Source organism: Amblyraja radiata, chromosome 8 (assembly GCF_010909765.2).
Source record: "Amblyraja radiata isolate CabotCenter1 chromosome 8, sAmbRad1.1.pri, whole genome shotgun sequence".
Classification (NCBI taxonomy): domain Eukaryota; kingdom Metazoa; phylum Chordata; class Chondrichthyes; order Rajiformes; family Rajidae; genus Amblyraja; species Amblyraja radiata.
Genome location: NC_045963.1, coordinates 53419364 through 53444991, shown reverse-complemented (window position 1 = coordinate 53444991; position 25628 = coordinate 53419364). Strand labels below are relative to the sequence as shown.

At 48.7% G+C, this 25628-nt stretch overlaps 1 long non-coding RNA gene across 1 annotated transcript in view; it reads right to left on the bottom strand.

Annotated features, from left to right (window-relative positions):
* Positions 1-330: 330 nt before the first annotated feature.
* The window catches only part of LOC116976227, a 57779-nt gene continuing 32481 nt past the window's right edge, over positions 331-25628 (bottom strand). Inside the window, exon 3 of the long non-coding RNA XR_004412901.1 lies at positions 331-500. This is a non-coding gene — a long non-coding RNA (uncharacterized LOC116976227). The remainder of the gene's footprint in view (positions 501-25628) is intronic.

Below are 25628 nucleotides of genomic sequence, written 5' to 3'. Positions count from 1 at the left end.
TAAGTTTTGCATCCACCAGGAAATAATAAATTTGTGTATACATTTTGTGAACACCTGAATAAAAAGAGTATTCTCTTCCGGATGGGTTGGCAATCCTCCATACATCGGTTATGTTTGTATTATTTATGTAGGTATTTAAAAGTTCACTGGATTTTGATTTTGAAGTGCTTTTCCTTTGCTGTGAAGATTTATCCAAATATTGATCTAGTACACAATTTAGGTCTCCTCCAATTATCAGATTCTGCTGACAGGAGTCTGAGATTATATTAAATATTTTATTAAAGAATTGTGGATTATCGAAATTAAGAGCATAAATGTTCACCATAGTCAGTGTGGTTGAGTGTAGTTCCCCGGATATTATAATGTACCTTCCTTATCGGCTATAGCGGATTTGTGTTTAATTGGTATACCTTTGCGAATTAGGATTGCAGTTCCTCTTGCTTTGGAAGAAAAGTAAAATGATATAATTGACCAATCCAGCCTGTTATGAGATGCGTCTCCTGCAAAAATATTATATCAGTATTAATAGATTTTAGATGGGCTAGTACTTTACCCCTTTTAATTGGCTCGTTAACACCCCTAACGTTCCAACTACAAAATGTGATTCCTCCAATTTTCCTAGCAAGGTCGTCTTGCATTTTAAAGCTTACATGGTTTCCTTTGATTCAGATGGTCCAACACAATATTTGAAATGATTCCTTTAGTTGCTGGGTGGGTGAGCCCTGTCCCATTTCCCCCCATCCCCCGGAGATATCTCTCAGAAAAAGGTGCATTAATAAAAAATAGTTTTTCTGTTTAGTAGAAAAGATAGAAAGTGAAAAATAAAAAAAACGGAAATTGCAGCATAAAGAAATGCTGCTAGTGGATACCACCCAATGGTGGCGTGATTCGTGATAACTTCCGTAGATGATGTTAATAATAAGTAGCCCCGCTCCTTAAGGAGTTAATAAACACTAAGAGGTTGAGTATCTTATTGTGCTCTAATTAAGCAGTTAAATATTGGATAATTAGACTAATATATGGTACTTATTACATACCTTTCTAATAGTTCTGTGTTGGCCTATTAACTGATTCAAAGTCGGTGAACTTATGGCAACTTGTTGATTACAAATGACGTTTACATAGACAAAGCACGCTCTCTCCCTGCCTCCCTCTACCTCCCACAACCTTTCCAAAGCATTACAATTCAATCTCTAAACTTCCCCAAAAGTTATCAAAACTTGCTCAACACTTCCCCACATGTGCCCAACCCGTCTCTTTCTCTTTCCCTCTCTCTGCCCCTCCTGCTTTCCCCATCCCTCCCTCCTCTGCCAAAACTTTCCACAACTTGCTCTAACTAGCTCTCACTTGCATTAGCATTCTCTACCACTCCCTCGCCCTCCCTCTCTTTCTCTCTATATACTAATCTACCCCTACCCCTCCCCTTCTCTACCTTGCTCCCTCTCTCTCTGTCACTCGATCTCTCAAGTTATATGTTTGACGTATTAACCGACTCTGTGTCAGTGACTTTATAACAACGTATTAATTATAAACACAGTATAAATGATTACAATATAGATGAATTATAGACACAGTATAAACCCTAACCTTAATTATAACCACAGTATAAATGCATACAATATAGATGAATTAAAGACACAGTATAAATTCAGTATAAATACAGTGTAACCCTCTTGGTTGGCATCACGACATAAACTCGGTAACTCAGTTACTTATCCTTGACAGAACCCGCAGTATATTGGGCAAACTTGAATGCTTTGTCCGGATCGGTGAAGAAGTATTCAGTCACATTATATGTAACTCGCAGTTTGGCTGGATAAAGTAGACCAAATCTGAGATCTGGTATGTCCCTCAAAATGGCTCTTGACTTGGTGAAGAGTGTTCTTTTCTAAACAACTTCGGCAGGATAGTCTCTGAAGATTCGTATGTTTTCCCCTTCAAAGGTTAGATTTCTGTTGTTGGCAACTTTCTTCACGATGTCTTCTAAAACGTAGCAGTGATGTACCTTCAGAATCAGCTGCCTTGGTTGAGCTGTGAGACCTGGCCGGGCTCTCAGAACCCTGTGAGCCCTGTCCAGTTTAGGTTTTTCATCCAGACTAAGTACATCTGGCAGTAATTGAGCCGCAAAATCTCGAAGATTTTTACCGTGTTCTTTTCCTTCTTTCACACCAACAATCCTTAGATTCTGGCGTTTCGAACGTCCTTCCAAATCAAAACATTGTTTCTGTCACTTTGGCAAGACTCTCCTGTTCAGTCGTCAGCCTGTGTGTTGTCTGGGCGTTTTCGGCAGTAGCAGATTCCAGTTCCCGAATAGCCTTGCTTTGTTTTTTTGAAGTAGCAAGAATAGGCTCCAGAGTACAGCTGATATCAGTTTCGAGCCTGTGAATTTCCCCCTTCAAAGAGGAATTCACCTCCTCTATACGGGCATCTATCTTATCGATCTTATCACAGATTTCTGCTTTCCCAGCTGTGATTTCCAACTTTACAGCTGCAAGTTGCTCACACAATAGAGATTTGACGTCATCCACCAAAGGTTGTCTTGCTTCTTTCTCTCTGGGGTGCTCCATACTCGAAGTCGAGGCTTCTTCAGGGCCTTCCTCAATCTCTGCTAGCCGTTTCTTCCGTGGTACTTTAGGTACTTTAGGCAGTCTTCGAGAGTATGTCTACCGGTCATTTAAATACCGGAGTCGCTTTCTGATGACGTCACTTACGCGACAATGAGCGTCTGCCAGTAAGCGATTTTATTTCTGTCTGAAAGCAATTTTCGGCGGTTTTCTCGGATTTAGCGGAGCGGAGCTAAATGGCGCACGTCCTAAATTGCCATTGCACCACCGGAAGTTGGGTAGGATTTTGAGAGGTTGACAGCTGATACAGTTTTGCCGAAGAAAACTAGGTTCATATTACAGAATGTTCAAAAGGGAACTGCAGATGCTGGAATATCGAAGGTACACAAAATTGCTGGGGAAACTCAGCGGGTGCAGCAGCATATATGGGGCGAAGGAAATAGGCGACGTTTCGGGCCGATACCCTTCTTCAGACTGATGGGGGGTGGGAGAAAGAAGGAAAAGGGGAGGAGGGGGAGGAGCCCGAGGGCGGGCGGATGGGAGGGTGGGAGGAGACAGCTAGAGGGTTAAGGAAGGGGAGGAGACAGCAAGGGCTAGCAAAATTGGGAGAATTCAATGTTAATGCCATAGGGACGCAAGGTCCCCAGACGGAATATGAGGTGCTGTTCCTCCAATTTTCACTGTTGCTCACTCTGGCAATGGAGGAGACCCAGAACAGAGAGGTCGAATTGGGAATGCGAGGGGGAGTTGAAGTGCTGAGCCACCGGGAGTTCAGGTAGGTTTTTGCGGACTGAGCGGAGGTGTTCGGCGAAACGATCGCCCAACCTACGCTTGGTCTCCCCGATGTAAATCAGCTGACATCTAGAGCAGCGGATGCAGTAGATGAGGTTGGAGGAGATACAGGTGAACCTTTGTCGCACCTGGAACGACTGCTTGGGTCCTTGAATGGAGTCGAGGGGGGAGGTGAAGGGACAGGTGTTGCATTTCTTGCGGTTGCAACGGAAAGTGCCCGGGGAGGGAGTGGTGCAGGAAGAATTGACGAGGGAGTTGCGGAGGGAGCGGTCTTTGCGGAAGGCAGACATGGGGGGAGATGGGAAGATGTGGCGAGTGGTGGGGTCACGTTGGATGTGGCGGAAATGGCGGAGGATTATGTGTTGTATTTGGCGGCTAGTGGGGTGAAAGGTGAGGACCAGAGGGACTCTGCCCTTGTTGCGAGTGCGGGGATGGGGAGAGAGAGCAGTGTTACGGGGTATGGATGAGACCCTGGTGTGAGCCTCATCTATGGTGGCGGAGGGGAATCCCCGTTCTCTGAAGAACGAGGACATTTCCGATGCCCTGGTGTGGAATGTCTCATCCTGGGAACAGATGCGGCGTAGGCGGAGGAATTGGGAGTAGGGGATGGAGTCTTTACAGGGGGCAGGGTGGGAAGACGTGTAGTCCAGATAGCCATGTGAGTCAGTGGGTTTGTAATGTATGTCGGTCAGGAGTCTGTCTCCTGCGATGGAGATGGTGAGGTCAAGGAATGGTAGGGAAGTGTCGGAAATCGTCCAGGTGTATTGGAGTGCCGGATGGAAGTTGGTGGTGAAGTGGATGAAGTCAGTCAGTTGTGGGTAGGTGCAGGAGGTGGCCCCAAAGCAGTCGTCAATGTAACGGAGGTAGAGGTCGGGGATGGGGCCCTGGTACGTCTCGAACAAGGATTGTTCAACGTACCCGACAAAGAGGCAGTCGTAGCTGGGGCCCATGCGTGTGCCCATAGCTACGCCTTGTGTTTGGAGGAAATGGGAGGAGTCAAATGTGAAGTTGTTGAGGGTGAGGACCAACTCCGCTAAGCGGAGGAGAGTGTCAGTGGCTGGGTATAGGCATATTACAGAATGCCTCATTGCCCAGAAGTGGCACTTCTCCTTTTACGATAAAAAATTCAAAGTTGTAAACTAGAGATGCTACATGGCATTGTAGTGTCACCGTACTCACTGGTTGCAATTCCCCCCCCACCAAAAATGAGTTTGTTTACAGAACAGTTTCATTGTTGTGAATTCTTTTCAGATCTGCCTGTGAGATTACATTACATCTGGCCCCTGTGTCTCTCTTGGCAGCAATCTTGGTGTTATTGATACTGAGCGTTGTCATGGGATTACTGTCTGCAGCCAGAGTTGGGAATCCAAGAATGTATGTTTTGGCTGACTTCTTTCAGGTGCTGCGGTTGTATTTCTGCTGTTTCAGTCAGTGCTTCGTGGTAGAGTGTGGGTTCAAGTGCATAGAGAGATTGTTGTGACTGGGCTCTATTGGCACGAGCATGGCAGCACCAGTTAAAATGGCCTCTCTTTTTACAATAGACGCAAGATTTTCCATCGGGTGTGAGCCACAATAATTACCACAGTTATTGACTAGATGATCGGTTACCCTCCCTGGGGGGTTAGGAGATTGTTGAGGGGTTAATGCTTGTCGTGGGGACCTATAAAAGGCGTGGACATCATAGGCAGAATGTGGCCCCGGTCCCAAGGCTTTGGTATGGGTATCAGTGTATTCTGCAACCAGGCAGGCACGTTCAACCTTATCAAGAGTAAGCTACTCATCCCGGAGAAATTGATTTTTCACCTTATCATTCAGGATGCCATATACGAGTCTGCCGCTGATGAGTACGTCGCGGTCTTGGAAGTGGCATCTGGATGCAATGTTCTAGAGGGCACCAATGTATGATTCAACCGTTTCGCCCTCTTGTTGGCTACAGGAAAAAAACTTGTGGTGCTCCATGATAACGTTGGTGTGAAGTTGGCATAGGTTTCTGAACTTTCGGAGGAGGCAGGCTCTGATGGATTCTGCTGGGGTCACAACATGTGTTACGAGATCAGTATGTTCTGGGGCATAGTGGAAACCCTGTGCCCGCAGGGCAGCCTCTGTGCTCGCCACATTGAGGAGAATTGACACCATGGTGTGGGATGCAGCTGCAGGGTGGGCTGCATCAATGAAAATCCCGAATTACATCTCGAAGATGCGCCATCGTTCAGCAAGATCACAGTAGAATACCAAAGGATCTGGTCTGCGTAAGGAACCATCCATATTCAATGTAAAAAAATAAACTAAAATAAATTCAGGCAAAATAGTTGAAGACGTGATTCAAGACTCTGACACCATTTTTACTGGTAGCCCAATAAATAAAAACAAATTCATGATAAAGTCCAACTTTATTTCATCAAATACACTAGAGCATTTCAACCGCCAGTTGCTGCTGGCGTCTCGCTTACTAACTAGTATCCGAGAGGGAGAGAGAGTCTTTGTGTAGTACCATAATACCATGTAAAGGGTGGCATGCATATTTGTGTGGTGAAGGTTATAAATGGCATGACTTAATAAGGGTTAATCTACAGTTTTCCTTAAGGATCTCTCTGTAAATTGCTCCGCTCATCTTTCCCTCGATCCTGACTAGTCTCCCAGTTCCTGCCGCTGAAAAACATCCCCACAGCATGATGCTGCCACCACCATGCTTCACCGTGGGTATGGTATTAGCCACGTGATGCTTGGCATTCAGGCTAAAGAGTTCAATCTTGGTTTCATCAGACCAGAGAATCGTGTTTCTCATGCCTTTTGGCAATTTCCAAGCGTTTTACTGAGGAGTGGCTTCCGTCTGGCCACTCTACCATAAAGGCCTGATTGGTGGGGTGTTGAACATATGAGGTGCTCCCATCTCCACAGAGGAACCCTGACCAGGGCCCTTCTCCCCCGATTGCTCAGTTTGGCCGGGTGCCCAGTTCCATGAAGAGTCCCAGTGGTTCCAAAATACTTCAATTTAAGAATGACAGAGGCCACTGTGCTCTTCAGGACCAGCAATGCTGCAGAAATTGTTTTATACCCTTCCCCAGACCTGTGTCTCGACTCGATCCTGTCTTGGAGGTCTACGACAATTCCTTCGTCTTAATGGCTTGGTTTTTGCTCTGACATGCACTGTCAACTGAGGGACCTTATATAGACAGACGTCTGCCTTTCCAAATTATGTCCAATCAATTTAATATACCACTGGTGGACTCCAATCAAGTTGTAGAAACATCTCAAGGATAATCAATGGAAACAGGATGAAACTAAGCTGAATTTTGAGTGTCATAGCAAAGGGTCAGAATACTTATGTAAATGTGATATTTCAGTTATTTATTTTTAATTAATTTGCAAACATTTCTAAACACCTGTTTTTGTTTCTTCATTCTGGGGTATTGTGTATAAATTGATGATAACAAAAAAGAATTTGATCCATTTTAAAATAAGGCTGTAACATAACAAAACGTGGAAAAAGTGAAAGGGTCTGAATATTTTCCGAATGCACTGTGCACCTCCACAGTTTAATCTATATACCCAACACCCTCCAAGTGAAAAAAAAAAGTCACTCATCTCTATAATACTAAAAGTCTTTGCCTTGTTTGTGGTGGTGGTTTGTCAATATCTGGTTAATTACGATTTTCTTCCAAATGCTAGGCCAGAGCATTCCCATTTTCACACATTCTACTCAGTTTTTTCCTTTGAGGCGATAAACATTTTCCCGTCGTATTCCCACCTGTATTCTGAAGTTTATAATCATTTAAATTTCTAAAAACAGCCCGAAAACTCACCCTTTTCGGAAAAAACCCCCCCTGATTTCACAATGCACTCGCAAGGCAGGACGGGACACTCCGGGATGGAGGGGCACTCCAGCGCTCGTGTGGCAGCTGCCGGCGGCCTACGCCCAATACCAGGTGGCCAGGGTGGTGCCACGGGCCTTAGCTTCAGCCGAGCCTGGTGCTTGAGCTGGAGTGAGAGCCGAGCCCAGGGCTTGGGATGGGGCCGTGACCGGGGCCGAAAAAGAACCCGCCGCTGGAACCAAGAACCAGCCTGGGTCCGTGGTTAGGGACGAGCCCGGAGATGAGGTCGTAGCCTGCATTATAGCCCAGGCGACGGCCAAGCTGATGGCTGGAGTCCACAGCCAGGGCCTGACCGAGTACGAGAACCAGGCCGAGTTCCAGGCCCTGGCGCTGCTCTACGACCTGGGTAGGTCCTGGAGCAAGGAATGGGAATGAGGGAAGAAGAATGAGGGAAATGAGGAGGGGAATGGGGTGGGGAGATGAGGAGGGGAGATGAGGTGGGAGGCCCCCTCTCTATCTACCCGCACTCCCACCCTCTCTATCCCCTCCCTCCCTACCCCCTCCCTCGCCCTACCATCCCAACCCCCACTCGACCCCTCTCCCTCTCTACCATCTCTCTCCTCCCTCTCTACTCCCCTCCCTCTCCCTCTCTACCCTCTCCCCTCCCTCTCTACCCTTCCCTCTCTACCCCCCTCCCTCTCCCTCTCTACTCTCCTCCCCACTCTACCCCCTCCCTTTCTCTCTATGCCCTCCCTCTGTCCCTCTCCCTCTCTACCCCCTCCCTCTCCTCTCTACCCCCTCCCCCTCCCTCTCTGCCCCCCTCTCCCTCTGCCCCCCTCCCTCTGCCCTCCTCCCTCTCTACCCCCCACCCCCTCCGTCTCTACCACCCCTCCTTCTTTAACCCCCCCCCCTCTATGAATTGAAGAGGGAGGGTGAAGAGGAAGAGGAGGGAGTGCTGGGGGATAAGCCGTGTCTGTGCAGTTGGGGTCTATGCGTGGGAGGTGCAATATTGTGTTGGGGGAATGGGTGAGTGGTTGAATCTTGCGTTGGGTCTGCACTTGGTCTAGTGTCTCTTTAAATTTTTTCCCTCTCACCTTAAATCTATGCCCACTGGTTTTAGACTCCATCCCCTGGGAAAGAGACCCGACCCTTCACCTTATCCAGGCCTCTCAAAAATGTATATACCTACAAATCATTATATTTCTACAGGAAGTGGTTTGACAGCACGTGAATGAAGGAGGCTGAGAAGTGACTGATAAAAGGTACATCAAATTGCAAGAGGTATAGTTAGGACAAATGTCCATATAGGGATGGCAGAGATGTCTAAAACTAGAGGGCATAGATATGAGAAGGGAGGGAGAAACTTTGAGTTATAGAACATTGCGTTCGAAAAAACAATTCTGTCAATGGAAAAAACGGGATTTGAGGCTAGACTTTCTGATGCTATATAACAAAGTTGCATTCTTTGCAGCATTAAAGTTCTTTTTAATTGTTTAAGTTATAAGTGTACGTGTATTTTTGTTGTAAGCTAAAGATACTAAAGGCTACATGTTACGTTGTTAAATGTTAATAGAGTATCATTGCACGTGTCAATAGAAGAAATTGCTTGTCAATTGCAATGCCGACCTGTAGTGAAGCTGACAGAATGTGTTCTTAAGAGGCAATGGTTGCTGCTTTTTCCCCCTAGTCTTTTTTTTTTCATTCAAAGTAACTTCTAGAGAATCAAAGTTATACATCGTGGAAACAGTCCCTTCGGCCCAACTTGCCATCTCCGACCACCATGCCCCATCTACACTAGTCCCATCTGCATTTGGTGCATTTCCCTCTAATCCTATCCTGTCCATTGACTTGCCCAAATGTTTTTCAAACGTTGTGATAGTACCTGCCACAACTACATTCTCTAGCAGCTCGTTTCATATCCCTACCACCCTTTGTATAAAATTGTTGGCCCTCAGAATCCTATTAAATCTTTCCCCCCTCACCTTAAATCTACATCCTCTGGTTCTTGATTCTATAATCTGGGTAAAAGACTCTGTACATTTACCCTCTCTATTCCATTCCGTATCTTATATACCTCTATAAAGATCACACCTCGTCCTCTTACTAGCCTGCTCAATCTCTCTTTTTTTAGCTCAGGCCCACAAGTCCTGGCAACATCCTTGTGAATCTTTCTTGCACCCTTTAAGCTTAACAACATAATTCCTATGACAGGGTGACCAAAACTGAACACTATACTCTAAATGTGGCCTCACCAATGTACTGTACAAATGTAACATGACCTCCCAACCTCTACAGTCAATACCCTGATAAAGGCCAATCAAGAAAGCCTTCTTGACCACAGTATGTACCTGTGACGCCACTCTCAAGGAAATATGTACCTGCACTCCTAGATCCCTCTGTTCAACAACACTCTCCAGAGCCACTGTGAAGGTCCTGCCCGGGTTAGGCTTCCCAAAATGCTACACCTCGCACTTCTCCATAATAAATCTCATTAACCATCCCTCAGCCCACCTGCCCAACTGATCAAGATCCTGCTGTAATTTTTGACAACCATTTCCACTATCCACCCACTTTGTTGTCATTTGCAATCGTTACACGTTCTCATCCAAATAATTTTGAACCGAACCATGAGGCACACCACTAGCCACAGGCTTCCAATCTGAAAAAAACCTTCCACGATCACCCTCTGCTTCCTGTCATGAAGCCAATTTTCTTGCCAGTCCGCCATCTCTCCTTGGATCTCATGCAATCTAACCTTCCAAAACAGTCTACCATGTCAACCTAGTCAAATGCCTTGCTGAAATCCATATATATACATCTACAGCTGTGCCCTCATCAACCTTTTTGGTCACATCTTCAGAAAATTCAATAAGATTTGTGAGCCACGATCTCCCACGTACAAAACTGTAGATGATATGTGCATGTACCTTTAACATAGTGACCTCACCACTACTAACGACTCCCCATATCAAAGTATAATTACAACCTCCCCACCCACTGATCTCTCTCTAGTTCCCGTGACAGACCACGTACAGCTAGTGCAGTAATGTATGTTACAGTATTAATAAAGTGAAGTAAAGACACAGTGTGTTGATGACAAATCTTTACATGGTGTCAAAAGTGGGATTCGAACCCACGCCTCCTACCTGACAACTTTCAGCAACCCTTTCGTCAGGTTCCGGTTCCTCCGGATGCCATTCGGGATCAACTCTGCCAGCGGACAATGGAGCAACTGTTTGCCGGTCTACCGTGTGCCATCATCATTGACGACATCCTGGTCTACGGCAAGGATGTTGCTGAGTACGACTTCAACCTCCGCCAAGTCCTGGACCGGGCCCGGAAGATTAACCTCAAATTAAACCCCAAGAAGTGCCGATTCCGCGTCCCGGAGGTCACTTATGTGGGCCATGTTTTTACGGCCTCGGGGCTGAAGCCCGACCCGCAGAAAATGTCTGCCATCTCCGGAATGTCTTCACCTACCGACGTGCCCAGCCTGCAGCGATTCCTGGGCATGGTTAATTACCTGGGGAAGTTCATCCCCGACCTCAGCGAGCTGAGCGCGCCCCTGAGGGAGTTGATTAAGAAGGACACTGCCTGGGCCTGGTTCCCTCAACACCAGAGAGCTTTTGACGTCCTGAAGTCCAGGCTGGTCAGCGCCCCCACGCTCAAATGTTTTGACCTACAGCGTCCCATTGTCATCACCTGCGACGCCTCCCAGTTCAGTCTTGGTGCCGCTTGTCTACAGCTCCACGATGGCCTGCAGCTGCCTGTTTCCTACGCGTCCCGCACCATGTCCCCTGCCGAGCAGCGCTATGCTCAGATAGAGAAGGAGTTGCTGGCTGTGGTATTTGCCTGCTCCAAGTTCAAGGACTACATCCTGGGCAACACTTTCACCATCAAGAACGACCACCAGCCGCTTGTCACCATCCTCAACAAGCCGATCCATGTTGCCTCATCCCGGTTGCAGCGCATGATGCTGCAGCTCCAGCTTTTTACGTTCGAGATTGTCTATCGCAAAGGCAAGGACATGTTCGTGGCCGACACGCTGTCCTGCGCACCGCTAACGTCCACCGATCGCCACCCATATGAAATGTCTGACTTGATGGTGCTCAATGTCAATATTGTACCTTCACAGCAGATGCAGTCCCTGGTCCAGCACACTGCCAAGGATCCTGCCCTGCAACAGCTTGCAGCCGTCATCCAGCAGGGCTGGCCGGACCGTCGCTCCGCTTTGCCGGCAGGTGCCGTGCCCTACTTCCTGATCCGTGATGAGCTCGTGCTGCACGACGGCGTGGTTGTGAAGGGACACAAGGTTGTTGTGCCTGCTGCGCTGCACGACCACTATTTTCAGGCCGCCCACCGCGGTCATCCTGGGGCCGAGGCCACTTTGTCCCACGATCAGAGCCAGTTCTACTGGCCCGGTATGGCTCAGTACATCCGGGAGAGGGTCTCCGCCTGTTCCATCTGTAACAGTCTCGCTCCCCACCAGCAACGGCAGCCGCTTCTGCAGCAGCCTGCTCCCGAACTGCCATGGATGGCGGTTGCCACTGACATTTTCGAGTGGCATGGCAAGCACTTCCTGGTCCTTGTCGACTCTTACTCCAGCTGGTTCGAAGTTGACCAGCTGCGCTCCCTCACTTCTTCGGCCGTTATCGGGAAGCTGCGCCGCCACTTCGCTACCTTCGGCTCCCCGGCCAGCCTGCAGTCGGACAATGGCAGCCAGTTCACGAGCGCCGAGTTTTGGTATTTCGCGGCCAGCTGCAATTTCCGCCACTACACCAGCAGCCCGGAGTACCCGCAGAGCAACGGCCTGGCAGAGCGCGCAGTCCGCAGTGCTAAAGACTTGCTGGAACATTGTCGTTTGTCTCGCTCTGACTTTTGCCTTGCCCTCCTTAACCTTCGCAACATCTCACGCGACCCTGCCATGGGCTCCCCTGCGCAGCGACTCATGTCTCGCACCACAAGGCCCCCGATCCCGGTGGCCCAGCGCTCCCTCGTGCCCTCCGTCCTCAAGCCCGCTGCTGTCCAGGAACGCATTGCCCTTAAGCACGAGATCCAGAAGCGCTCCCACGATAAGTCTTGCCGTCCCCTCCCGAGTCTCTTCCCCGGTCAAGTTGTCCGAATGCAGTCCCCCTCCGGTCACTCCAGGCTCGCCACCGTCGTCGGCTCCGCAGGTTCGCCTCGGTCCTATCTGGTCGACCATGACGGCACCGTTTACCGCCGGTCCCGCCAGCACCTGAGGCTTGTCAACGAGCCACCACCACCGCCCGCTGACCCTTTTGCTCCGCAGCTGCAGTCTCCCACTCCGCCCGCCGCTCCTCGCATGCCTCGTTACCTGCCTTCTCAGCTCTATCAGTCGACTTCTCCACCGGCTCATCCTCCCTCGCCTGCCCGTCTGCCCGCGTCTCCTCCCTCTTCTCCGTCTACTCCATCCCCCCCCGGATCCCCCGTTCCGGTTCGGTCACCTGCAACTGCGCCTGCTCCTTTTCATCCTGCGGGGATGGCGAGATGCGAACCCGGTCGGGACATGTTGTCAAGCCGCCCGTCCGTTATGGCGACTTTGCGTAACTGTTCATAGCGCATGAGACGTGGTCGCCCCGTCACTAACTTGTTGCCTTTTGTTTCTAAGTGGAAGGATGTAGATGATATGTGCATGTACCTTTAACATAGTGACCTCACCACTACTAACCACTCCCCATATCACAAGTATAATTACAACCTCCCCACCCACTGATCTCTCTCTAGTTCCCGTGACAGACCACGTACAGCTAGTGCAGTAATGTATGTTACAGTATGAATAAAGTGAAGTAAAGACACAGTGTGTTGATGACACTTCTTTACAAAAACCTTGCTGACTATCCCTTATCAGCTCTTGTTCATCTAAATGTATGCACATCTTATCCTTCTGAATACTTTCTGTAAAGAAGTTAAGTATGACACACATGTAACTTTACTTATTGTTTAATGATCACTCAGGTTAAACACATTCCAGCACTGACTACTAGCAGTCTGTAATCGTGCTGGAACCAAGAGAGGGAGAGATAGAAAGAGTTATTATACTTGATAACTAAGGCGTGGTTAGTGGTACTGAGGTAGCTATATTATTGGTTGCATGCATGGACCATCTACATCCTTCCCCTTAGAAATCAAAACAGAATTAGAGCCGTGGCAATGTAACAGCACAGGGCATGCGAGTTTAAGCAAAGTCGCCGTAGCGAACAGGCGGCTTGACAATGCGACCCGAACGCATACGTACAATACCTTCCCCCCCCCCATCGGAAAGAAGAGAAGGCAGGATCAAGCGCAGTTAAAGCTGGAAAGGCAGGAGGAAAAGGTGAACTCAGAGGAGGTGAAGAAACCCAGCCAAAACCAGGCGGCCGAGGAGGAGAACGCAAAGGAGTAGGAGACAGCAGCAGCGGAGCGGTAAGCGGCATGCGGGGAACAGCAGGGATATCGGCAGTGACAGGCTGGAATGGGAACGGAGGAGCATAAGGACCCGCAGGTGCAGGTGCAGGCTCGTTCACGGCCAGTAGGTGTTGACTGCTCCGACGATAGACAGTCCCTTCGTAGTCCACCAGGTAAGATCTTGGGGAGTCAGCCATACCGACCACGGTCGCGAGGCGGGAGTAGCCGGTGGTAGTCTGCATCCGAACGACTTGGCCTGGCAGTAGAGGAGACAGGGGGCGGCAGGACTTATCGTGCGAAAGTCGTTGACTTTCGTGCTTCTGGTCAATCCGCTGTTGGACAGTGGCAGGCTCGAGCACTTTGGGTATCAGAGCCTGTTGGGCGATTGGCATGGGTGGTCTTGTCATCCTCGACATCAGACGCTGGGCAGGGGAACCTGGGTCCCGGGAGATGTTTCGTAGGTTGAGTAAGCCCAGGTAGAAAACGCAGTTGGACAGGCGCGACTGCTCCAGCAGAGCCTTAGCACTCCGCACAGCCCGTTCAGCCAGGCCATTATTCTGTGGATACTCAGGGCTGCTGGTGTAGTGATGAAAGTTCCACCTGGCAGCGAAAGCCTTGAAATCGGCGCTAGTGAATTGCCGGCCGTTGTCGGTTTGCAAGCGTACAGGGGCACCGAAAGTGGCGAAGTGCCTGCACAGCTTGTTGATGACCATCTCGGAGGTGATGGAGGGAAGTATGTCCAACTCGAACCAGTTGGAGTCGACCAGGACGAGGAATTGTTTGCCCCGCCATTCGAATATGTCGGCAGCCAGCGATGTCCAGGGCATGATAGGCGCCGGCTGCTGCAAAAGAGGCTGGCGCTGCCGGTGTAGGGCAAGGTTATTGCAGGAGGGACAGGAGGACACTCTGTCCCTGATGTATTTGGCCATACAGGGCCAGTAAAATTGTCCTTGGGCATGAGAAATGGTAGCATCGACAACGGGATGACCGCTGTGGGCAGCATTGAAGTATAGATCGTAGAGGGAGGCAGGGACCGCGACCTTGTGGCCCTTGACGATGACACCGTCTTGGATCACCAGTTCATCACGGACTAGGAAGAAAGGGTGGGCACCCGACGGCAAAGTGGTGCGTCTGTCGGGCCACCTGCGCTTGATAATGGCTGCGAGCTGCTGCAATGCAGGGTCATGCAGGGTCAGCGGCGGTGTGCTCGGTCAGGCACTGTAGCTGCTTGGTTGGGATGAAGTTGACGTTCAGTACCAGCAAGTCCTCCTGCTCTTAGGGGTGGTGGTCGCAGGAGGCTAGTGGGGCACGAGACAGGGTGTCAGCCACATGCATCTCAGTGCCCTTCTTGTAAATGATGTTGAAATCAAAACGCTGGAGCTGCAGCATCATGCGCTGAAGCCATGCGGGGGCAATATGTATCGGTTTGTTGAGGATAGTCACTAATGGCTGGTGGTCTGTTTCGACTGTGAATTTGCTGCCGAAGAGGAAGTCTTTGAACTTGGAGCAGGCGAACACCACCGCCAGAAGCTCCTTCTCGATCTAAGCATACCGTTGCTCCGTGTCGGTCATGGTCCGAGAGGCATATGAGACCGGTAGCAGCGATCCGTCGTCGTCGACAGTAACGAGGACCGATGGATCAGGGAGTAGAACAGGTGCGTGTAGGAGTGTGAATACACTAGAATCTCCTTGAGAACTAATTGGCTCAGTCGTGGGCAGTGTCGAGAGAGGACTAGGAACCAAACTCGTTATCGACTTGTACCAGGTTGTTTAATACTTGTCTAGAAGCTGGGGGGAGTTTCCCACGAGACCGGCAGGCAGCAGAGAAATGGTTAAATTTCTTGCAGAAATGGCAGGATTTTACGTAAGCCGGGCACTGCGACTGCATAGAATGCACATAATTGCAATTGGGGCACTTTTTAACAACGTGAGCGCCGGGGGGGGGGGGGGGTAGCTCGTCCGCGGCACAGGTCTATTGTAGTCTATTTTGGGACGCGGTCTGTTGAAAACCGTTAAATTGATAGCTCGGCTATCAGACTCCCGCTGTCCGAACTGCGGGTCAACAACTTCGGCCAACTTGCATGCGTGCATGGCCTCAGTCAGAGTAAGATCTGGCTTTCTCAGTAGCTCCGATCGCAACTTCTGATCCATCATCCCCGTTACTAAAATGTCCCTAGTAAGCTGGTCAGTCATATTTTCAAATGGGCACCTCTGGGCGAGATATCGCAGATCAGCACTCAACTGGCTCATCAGGCTGTTCAAAAGGGAACTGCAGATGCTGGAATATCGAAGGTACACAAAATTGCTGGGGAAACTCAGCGGGTGCAGCAGCATCTATGGAGCGAAGGAAATAGGCGACGTTTCGGGCCGAAACCCTTCTTCAGACTGATGGGGGGGGGGGGGGGGGGGGGGGGGGGGGGGGGGAGAAAGAAGGAAAAGGGGAGGAGGAGGAGGAGGAGGAGCCCGAGGGCGGGCGGATGGGACTCATCAGGCTGTTGTTTCCGTGTAAAGAACTTGGCTCACTCTAAAATGCGGTTAGAGGGCAAGTCACAAATTTCAACAAACTTCCGTAGCAAACATACCGGACGGATCGTTGGCAGACTCCGCAGGTACTAGGACCAGATCGTTGTCATCCTGGACCGCGGGATTGTGGACAAAAGCAAGTGCTCTCCTCATGGCATCAGGACCGGCAAGGTTCAACAGGAGAGATGCTTTGACAGCGTCGGGATCGTTACGGTGAACGATATTCATGTAGTGTGTGAAATCCAACTCAAAAGTCGCCCAGCGCTCCGCTATGTCGGCATCAAAGACAAGGGGCGAGGGCTTGCGGCACGAGGAGGCCATAGTGGTAGAGGGGTGCGAGAAAAACTCCGATAAAGCAACACTTATAAAGAAATAAAACCCGATGAACAGGAGGCGCGCGTTTTAACTATTTGACACCATGTAAAGAAGTTAAGTCTGACACACTTGTAACTTTACTTATTGTTTAATGATCACTCAGGTTAAACACATTCCAGCACTGACTACTAGCAGTCTGTAACCGTGCTGGAACCAAGAGAGGGAGGGAGAGATAGAGTTATTATACTTGATAACTAAGGCGTGGTTAGTGGTACTGAGGTAGCTATATTATTGGTTGCATGCATGGACCATCTACACTTTCCATTAACTTTCTTACCAGAGATGTTAGACTCACTGGCCTGTAGTTCTTGGGCCTTTCCCTGCAGCCCTTCTTAAATAGAGGCACAACATTTGCCACCCTCCAACCTTCTTGCACCTCACCCGTATTTAATGACTGATAAATCTCAGCCCGGGCACCTGCTATTTCCACTCTAGCTTGCAACAGTCTCCTCGGATATAACTGAACAGGTTCAGATTTGTCTACCTTCATATGCATTAGGGCTTTCAGCACCTCCTCTGACTGTCCTTAAGACACTTCCATCGACCAAGTTCCCCGGTCCTCATGTCTTTCTCCACAGTAAAAACAGCAGAGAAATATTATTTGAGGGCATTGCCCATCTACTGTGGCTCCACACTGTTGACCACTTAGATTCCGGAGGGACCCCATTCTCTGTCTGGTTACGCGTTTTCCTATAATGTACATAAAATCTCTTGGGATTATCCTTAATATTAGTAAAGAGTCAAGAGTGTTTTATTGTCATATGTCCCAAATAGGACAATTAAATGCTGCAGCACAGCAGAATACGTAAGCATAGTACATAACGGGAGAAGAAAAAAAAGTAAAAAATAACAAATATAGTGCAATAATAATAAGTCTGTTGCAGTTCAGAGCTTATTTGTTGTCATGTTTACTAGCCTGATGGGTGTAGGGAAGAAGCTGTTCCTGAACCTGGACATTACAGTTTTCAGTCTCCTGTACCTTTTTCCCGATGGCAATGGTGAAATGAGTGTGTGGCCAGTATGGTGTGGGTCTTTGATGATGTTGGCTGCCTTTTTGAGGCAGCGACTTCGATAGATCCCTTCGATGGTGGGGAGGTCAAACCCGGTGATGAACTGGGCAGTGGTCACAACTTTTTGCAGTCTTTTCCGCCCCTGGATGTTCAAGTTGCCAAACCAGGCCATGATGCAACCAGTCACTATGCTCTCTACTGTGCATCTGGAGAATCCTCTTTGACATGCCGAATCTCCGTAATCTTCTCAGGAAGTAGTCGCTGATGTGCCTTCTTTATAGATGCATCAGTGTGTTGGGTCCAGGAAAGATCTTCGGAAATATGCACGCCCAGAAATGTGAAGTTTTTGACCCTCTCCACTATCGTCCCATTGATGTAAACAGGATTGTGGGTCCTCATTCTTCCCTACCAAAATCCACAATCAGTTTCTTGGTTTTACTGATGTTGAGAGCCAGGTGTGTGCTGGCACCAATTAGTCAATCGGTTGATCTCACTTCTGTACTCTGACTCATCACCATCTGTGATTCGTCCAACAACAGTGGTGTCATCGGCAAACTTGATGATGGAGTTCGCACTATGTCCGGCTACGGAGTCATGGGTATAGAGTGAGTAAAGCAGGGGACTGAGCACGCAGCCTTGAGGTGCTCCCGTACTGATTGTTAATGAGGATGAAGTGTTTCTGTCAATTCGAACTGACTGTGGTCTGTGGATGTCGAAGTCGAGGATCCAATTGCAGAGGGATGCGCAGAGACCCGTTCCGTGAGCTTGGTAACCAGCTTTTTATTTTTATTTTTATTTTTTTATTACCAAAAATATTTATTCAAATATTAAAATAGTATTTACAATACAATAAAACAAAACACCACCATAATACAAAACGAACAAATATGCTAAGCAACTGCTAAACAATTATATTACAATCCTTGTCCAGGATACATTCAACCCCCCTCGGTGCCTAGCGGTCGCAGAACTCCCTCAGGGTGCCCGTAGACAGAGCGTATTCCCTTTCTATCCGCACCCGGGCACGGACGTATCCCCGGAAAAGGGGCAGGCAGCCGGCTCGGGTAGAGCCCTCCACCGTCTCGCGGATGGTCATCTTGGCCAGGCCCAGAAGCAACCCAACCAGGACAACTTCAGCCCTACCCTCTCCCCTACGCACAGGGTGTCCAAAGATGAGGATGGTGGGTGAAAAATGCAGCCAGAAGGCAAGGAGCCGCCTCTTTAGGTATTTAAACAGTGGCTGCAGCCTCACGCACTCCATGTACATGTGGTACACAGACTCTTCCAGACCGCAAAAGTGGCACGCGGCTTGGTAACCAGCTTTTTTTTTTTTTTAAATCAAAAATATTTATTCAAATATTAAAATAGTATTTACAATATAATAAAACAAAATACCACCATAATACAAGACAAAACAAATATGCTAAACAACTGCTAAACAACTATATTACAATCCTTGTCCAGGATACATTCAACCCCCCTCGGTGCCCAGCGGTCGCGGAACTCCCTCAGGGTGCCCGTAGACAGGGCGTATTCCCTTTCCATCCGCACCCGGGCACGGACGCTTGGTAACCAGCTTTTTTTTTTTTTTTCTTTTTTTTTTTATCGTCTGTTTTATTCAATTATTAAAAATATTACACTACAATAAAACAAGCCTGAACCCACCACCATAATACAATACAAACATGTAATAAACTACTATACAACTATGATACAATCCTTATTGAGGATACATTCAACACCCTGCGGAGCCCAGCGGTCCCGGAACTCCCTCAGGGTGCCCGCAGACAGGGCGTATTCCCTTTCTAATCCCACCCAGGCACGGACGTAACCCCGGAAAAGAGGCAGGCAGCTGGCTCGGGTAGAGCCCTCCACCGTCTGGCGCCGTGACTCGCGGATGGCCAGCTTGGCTAGGCCCAGGAGCAACCCAACCAGGACATCTTCAGCCCTACCCTCTCCCCTACGCACAGGGTGTCCAAAGATGAGGATGGTAGGTGAAAAATGCAGCCAGAAGGCAAGGAGCAGCCCCTTTAGGTATATAAACTGTGGCTGCAGCCTCACGCACTCCATGTACACGTGGTACACAGACTCTTCCAGCCCGCAAAAGTGGCACGCGGCTTGGTAACCAGCTTTTTTTTTTTTCTTTTTTTTTTTTTAATCAAAAATATTTATTCAAATATTAAAATAGTATTTACAATATAGTAAAACAAAATACCACCATAATACAAGACAAAACAAATATGCTAAACAACTGCTAAACAACTATATTACAATCCTTGTCCAGGATACATTCAACCCCCCTCGGTGCCCAGCGGTCGCGGAACTCCCTCAGGGTGCCCGTATTCCCTTTCCATCCGCACCCGGGCACGGACGCTTGGTAACCAGCTTTTTTTTTAATTTTTTTTTTTTTTTAATCGTTTGTTTTATTCAATTATTAAAAATAATATTACACTACAATAAAACAAGCCTGAACCCACCACCATAATACAATACAAACATGTAATAAACTACTATACAACTATGATACAATCCTTATTGAGGATACATTCAACACCCTGCGGAGCCCAGCGGTCCCGGAACTCCCTCAGGGTGCCCGCAGACAGGGCGTATTCCCTTTCTAATCCCACCCAGGCATGGACGTAACCCCGGAAAAGAGGCAGGCAGCTGGCTCAGGTAGAGCCCTCCACCGTCTGGCGCCGTGACTCGCGGATGGCCAGCTTGGCTAGGCCCAGGAGCAACCCAACCAGGACATCTTCAGCCCTACCCTCTCCCCTACGCATAGGGTGTCCAAAGATGAGGATGGTAGGTGAAAAATGCAGCCAGAAGGCAAGGAGCAGCCCCTTTAGGTATTTAAACAGTGGCTGCAGCCTCACGCACTCCATGTACACGTGGTACACAGACACTTCCAGCCCGCAAAAGTGGCACGCGGCTTGGTAACCAGCTTTTTTTTTAATTTAATTTTTTTTTTAATCAAAAATATTTATTCAAATATTAAAATAGTATTTACAATATAATAAAACAAAATACCACCATAATACAAGACCAAACAAATATGCTAAACAACTGCTAAACAACTATATTACATTCCTTGTCCAGGATACATTCAACCCCCCTCGGTGCCCAGCGGTCGCGGAACTCCCTCAGGGTGCCCGTAGACAGGGCGTATTCCCTTTCCATCCGCACCCAGGCACGGACGCTTGGTAACCAGCTTTTTTTTTTTTTTTTTTTTTTTTTAATCAAAAATATTTATTCAAATATTAAAATAGTATTGACAATACAATAAAACAAAACACCACCATAATACAAGATGAACAAATATGCTAAGCAACTGCTAAACAATTATATTGCAATCCTTGTCAAGGATACATTCAACCCCCCTCGGTGCCCAGCGGTCCCGGAACTCCCTCAGGGTGCCCGTAGACAGGGCGTATTCCCTTTCCATCCGCTCCCGGGCACGGACGTATCCCCGGAAAAGGGGCAGGCAGCTGGCTCGGGTAGAGCCCTCCACCGTCTGGCGCCGTGACTCGCGGATGGCCAGCTTGGCCAGGCCCAGGAGCAACCCAACCAGGACATCTTCAGCCCTACCCTCTCCCCTACGCACAGGGTGTCCAAAGATGAGGATGGTGGGTGAAAAATGCAGCCAGAAGGCAAGGAGCAGCCCCTTTAGATATTCAAACAGTGGCTGCAGCCTCACGCACTCCATGTACACGTGGTACACAGACTCTTCCAGCCCGCAAAAGTGGCAGGCGGCTGGCGAGTCTGTGAACCGCGCTGGTAACCAGCTTTTTTTTTTTTTTTTTTTTTTTAATCAAAAATATTTATTCACATATTAAAATAGTATTGACAATACAATAAAACAAAACACCACCATAATACAAGACGAGCTAAACAATTATATTGCAATCCTTGTCAAGGATACATTCAACCCCCCTCGGTACCCAGCGGTCCCGGAACTCCCTCAGGGTGCCCGTAGACAGGGCGTATTCCCTTTCCATCCGCACCCGGGCACGGACGTATCCCCGGAAAAGGGGCAGGCAGCCGGCTCGGGTAGAGCCCTCCACCGTCTGGCGCCGTGACTCGCGGATGGCCAGCTTGGCCAGGCCCAGGAGCAACCCAACCAGCACATCTTCAGCCCTACCCTCTCCCCTACGCACAGGGTGTCCAAAGATGAGGATGGTGGGTGAAAAATGCAGCCAGAAGGCAAGGAGCAGCCCCTTTAGGTATTGAAACAGTGGCTGCAGCCTCACGCACTCCATGTACACGTGGTACACAGACTCTCCCAGCCCGCAAAAGTGGCAGGCGGCTGGCGAGTCTGTGAACCTTGGAGAAACAGGTTGCAGGGAACACCTCGGTGCAATACCCTCCACCCCAGGTCCCCAATGTAGAGGGGGAGAATCCCTGCGTAGAGGGACCCCCACCGGGGGCCCCCCTCGCGACCGGAAGGGAACAGCTGGTAACCAGCTTGGAAGGGATGGTGGTATTGAACGCCGAGCTGTCGTCTGTAAACAACAGCCTGATGTAAGTGTTTTTGTTGTCCAGGTGGTCCAATGTGGAGTGGAAAGCCAGTGAGATTACATAAAAAGCACTTCATCACCACAGACGTTAGTGCCACTGGTCGGTAGTCATTGAGGCAAGTCACCTTACTCTTCTTGGGCACCGTATGATGGATGCCCTCTTAAAGCAGGTGGGAACCTCAGACCTCAGAAGTTCAAGGTTGAAAATGTCCACAAAAACACCCACCAGTTGGTTTGCACAGGTTTTGATCGGGTATACCATCAGGTCCAGGTGCTTCCCAAGGGTTCACCCCCCCCCCCACCCTCCCCCCCCCCCCGAAGGATCTTCTGACGTCTGCCTCTATGACTGTGATACCATCAGGGCGAATGGGGGCTCGGGAAGTGTAGATTGGTAATTCCACACTAATCAATTGTAGTGCTTTTATTAGTAGAAGCTCCGCCCACAATGCTGTGTAAATTATCAGAACTCAGCTCATGCTCGCAGTCGAATTGTTGCTACGCTTGCTATAACATGCTGAAGTGTACTGTAAGTGATCTTGAATAAACAATGTTGTACCATGATGTGCGAATGGGTCATTTACATGGTGTCAGAAGTGGGAGACGAACTCACGCTTCCACTTGGAGACCAGCAGTTGAGACTGGGTTTGCCGCCGCCTCCACTATGCGGGTCTCCGGCACCGTCCCCGGTCATTTCCCCAGTGAAGGGAGGAGACGCGGTTCTATACCGTAGGCGTGCGGGACGGGTCTGTAGGCCACCCCTTAGATATGGAGATTTTGTGTGACTGTCCCTGTAAGCATTATTAGCGTTTCGGGTACAGTATATTATTTAGCCATCACGTATTAATGTGTTTCTGCTTATTGGCTTGCATTTAGTTGTGTTTCATTTCATTTCTGCGACGAAAGATGCAGGTTGGTTACTCCACACTAACCAATTGTAGTGCTTTATTGGTAGAAGCTCCGCCCACATATATTATCAGAACTCATGCTGGCAGTTGAATAGTTGCTACGCTTGCTATAACAACATGCTGAAGTGTACTGGAAGTGATCTTTAATAAACAATGTTGTACCATGATGTGCGAATGACTGGGTCATTTACATGAAGGCACATCAGTGTTCTCCCTATCAAAACGTGTGTAAAACGCATTCTCATCAGGAAGTTTGAGCTACCTCCTGATTTTGCCTTGTAGGAGGTGATGCCACAGTTGCCGAACATCCACCTCATCCTACAGCTTAGAGCAGATGTTCCTTTTGGCCTTTTTGATGGCCTTGTCAAGGTCATATCTGGACTTCTTATAGACCTATGCATCACGAGACCTGAATGCCCGGGGTCTGGTCTTCGGAAGAATGCGGATCTCGTGGTTCATCCAAGGCTTTTGGTTAGGAAACACTCGGAAGGTTTTTGTTGGAACACAGTCCTCCACACATTTCCTTATGAATTCTGTAATGACTGCGGCGTATTCATTTAGGTCCGTTGCCGAATCCTTGAACATTGCCCAGTTCACAGAATCCAAGCAGTCCTGTAGATGTTTCTCTGCCTCCCCAGACCAGTTCCGTGCAGTCCTCACCTCTGGGGGTGCGTTCTTCAGTCACTGTCTGTATGCACGAAGAAGCAGGACCGCTGAATGGTCGGATTTCCCAAAGTGAGGGCGAGGGATGGAGCAATAGGCATTCTTGATGGTCGTATAGCAGTGGTTAAGGGTGTTTGATGGCAGTTTGTTGTACGTCATGTATCTGTTATACCATTGTTATGACTCTGGAATGACCACAAGTACACGTATTTAGTGGTTTGAATTTGAAGCATAAATCAAGGCTCTGTTTATTTCACGGCCATCTGGAACCAGAGTGCCCTGCCCATATTACGTCATTCCCACATATACTGTACATCTTGTTACGCGGGCAAACAAAGTAATCCTTGTGATATAACAAAGTAGTCCTTGCAATATCACAACATCCCCCTTGTCTTACATAAAAGAAAACATATGCTTAACAAACAAGCTTCAAGTCGCTCAAAGTTCCTGTGCCCTTGGTATGTCTTGTACATGTCAAGGTTAGTGGGTAGAGGTGGCCGAATGTCTTCTAAACATCATCTCTGCTGGTGACGGTAACTTGGAATCAATCGGTATAGTAAGCAAGTTGAGTAAAGCTGCTGTTCCGTAGTCAAGGACTTCTTGAAGACGAATTTCACCGTTCGTGCCATTCTGGCTCTGGCTCGACTTCCCTTCTCTCACCCCTTGAAACTTCAAGTTTCTACATAAACAATCATACTTCAGTACATTTTATCAAGTTAGAATTCAAAACATCATTAAATTTGAGATTTCCAAGGTCCCTTGTTTATGTCTTCCTTGGTAACAGTCGTTTTAAGTACGGCTTATCTCGAACAGCCTTCTGCTTATCTCGAGAACGTTTTGCTGTTTTCAATTAGAGTACGGCTTATCTCGAACAGCCTTCTGCTTCTGCAGCTTTTAACTTTAAAGCTCTTAGTTTTTAAAGAAAATATAGCCTTTCGGCTTGCTTCGTCTCCGTGAGCATTCGGTCTCACCGGTCCCCACACAAGGCTGTTTATTTCACGGCCATCTGGAATCAGAGTGCCCTGCCCATATTACATAATTCCCACATATACATGTTGCTACGCGGGCAAACAAAGTAGTCCTTGTGATATAAAAAGTAGTCCTTACAATATCGCAACATAGTTTAGGAGTGATTTTTTCAGGTTGGCTTTGTTGAAGTCCCTGGCTATGGTGGTAAACGTCTTGGGGTAGGCTGTCTGGTGCTTGTTGACCATGGCGTGCAGCTCCTCCAGTGTCAGATGGACGTCTGCTTGGGGTGGGATGTAGACCGCAGTCAGGATGATGGAGGTAAATTCCCTCGGTAGGTCAAAGGGGCGGCACCAGATGTTCCAGATGCAGAGAGCAGGAGTTAGACAGGACTGCCACGTTTGAGCACCACGAAGAGTTGACCATGAGGCAGATACCGCCTCCTCTCCCTTTCCCAGATGCCTGCGTATGATCCATGCGATGGATGGAGAAACCTTCAGTCTGGACAGCTGAGTGGGGAGCTGGGGGTGAGCCATGTCTCTGTGAAACAGAACACAGAGCATTCCTTCAGCTCCCTTTGGTATAGCAGCCTTGACCTTAGGTCCTCCACTTTATTTTCTAGAGATTGTACGTTGGCTAGTAGGATGGTAGGGAGAGGGGGTCGTAGTCCCCTGTGCTTCAGTCTGACTTGTAGTCCTGCCCGCTGGCCACATTTGTCCGTAATGGAGGCCTCCCCGGTGTTTACAGGTACTGTACTTGCTGTTCCTGCAAGCCTGCGCCAGGTCGGAGCTTCCCCAGCGATCCAGGCTTCCCTCACAGTCGGCAGCTCCAGCTCCATTGCTGCTGGGAGATCCTGCCCGACAGCCGCGTTTCCATACACCATGGAGGTCTCCCCGGTGATTCCAGGTATAGTACCTGCGATGCTCCACCGAGTCCGGGATTCTGCAGCGATCGGGGATTCCCTCCACTCCAGAATTGTTTTGCAATAGCGCTAACGCCTTTAAATGCATTAGCAGCTTGTCAGTTACAGCGCTGGTTTCTGCAGTTTCTTTTATCCAGGTATGCTGAGAAAAGCTGTATTTGATTGTATTCTGTTGCG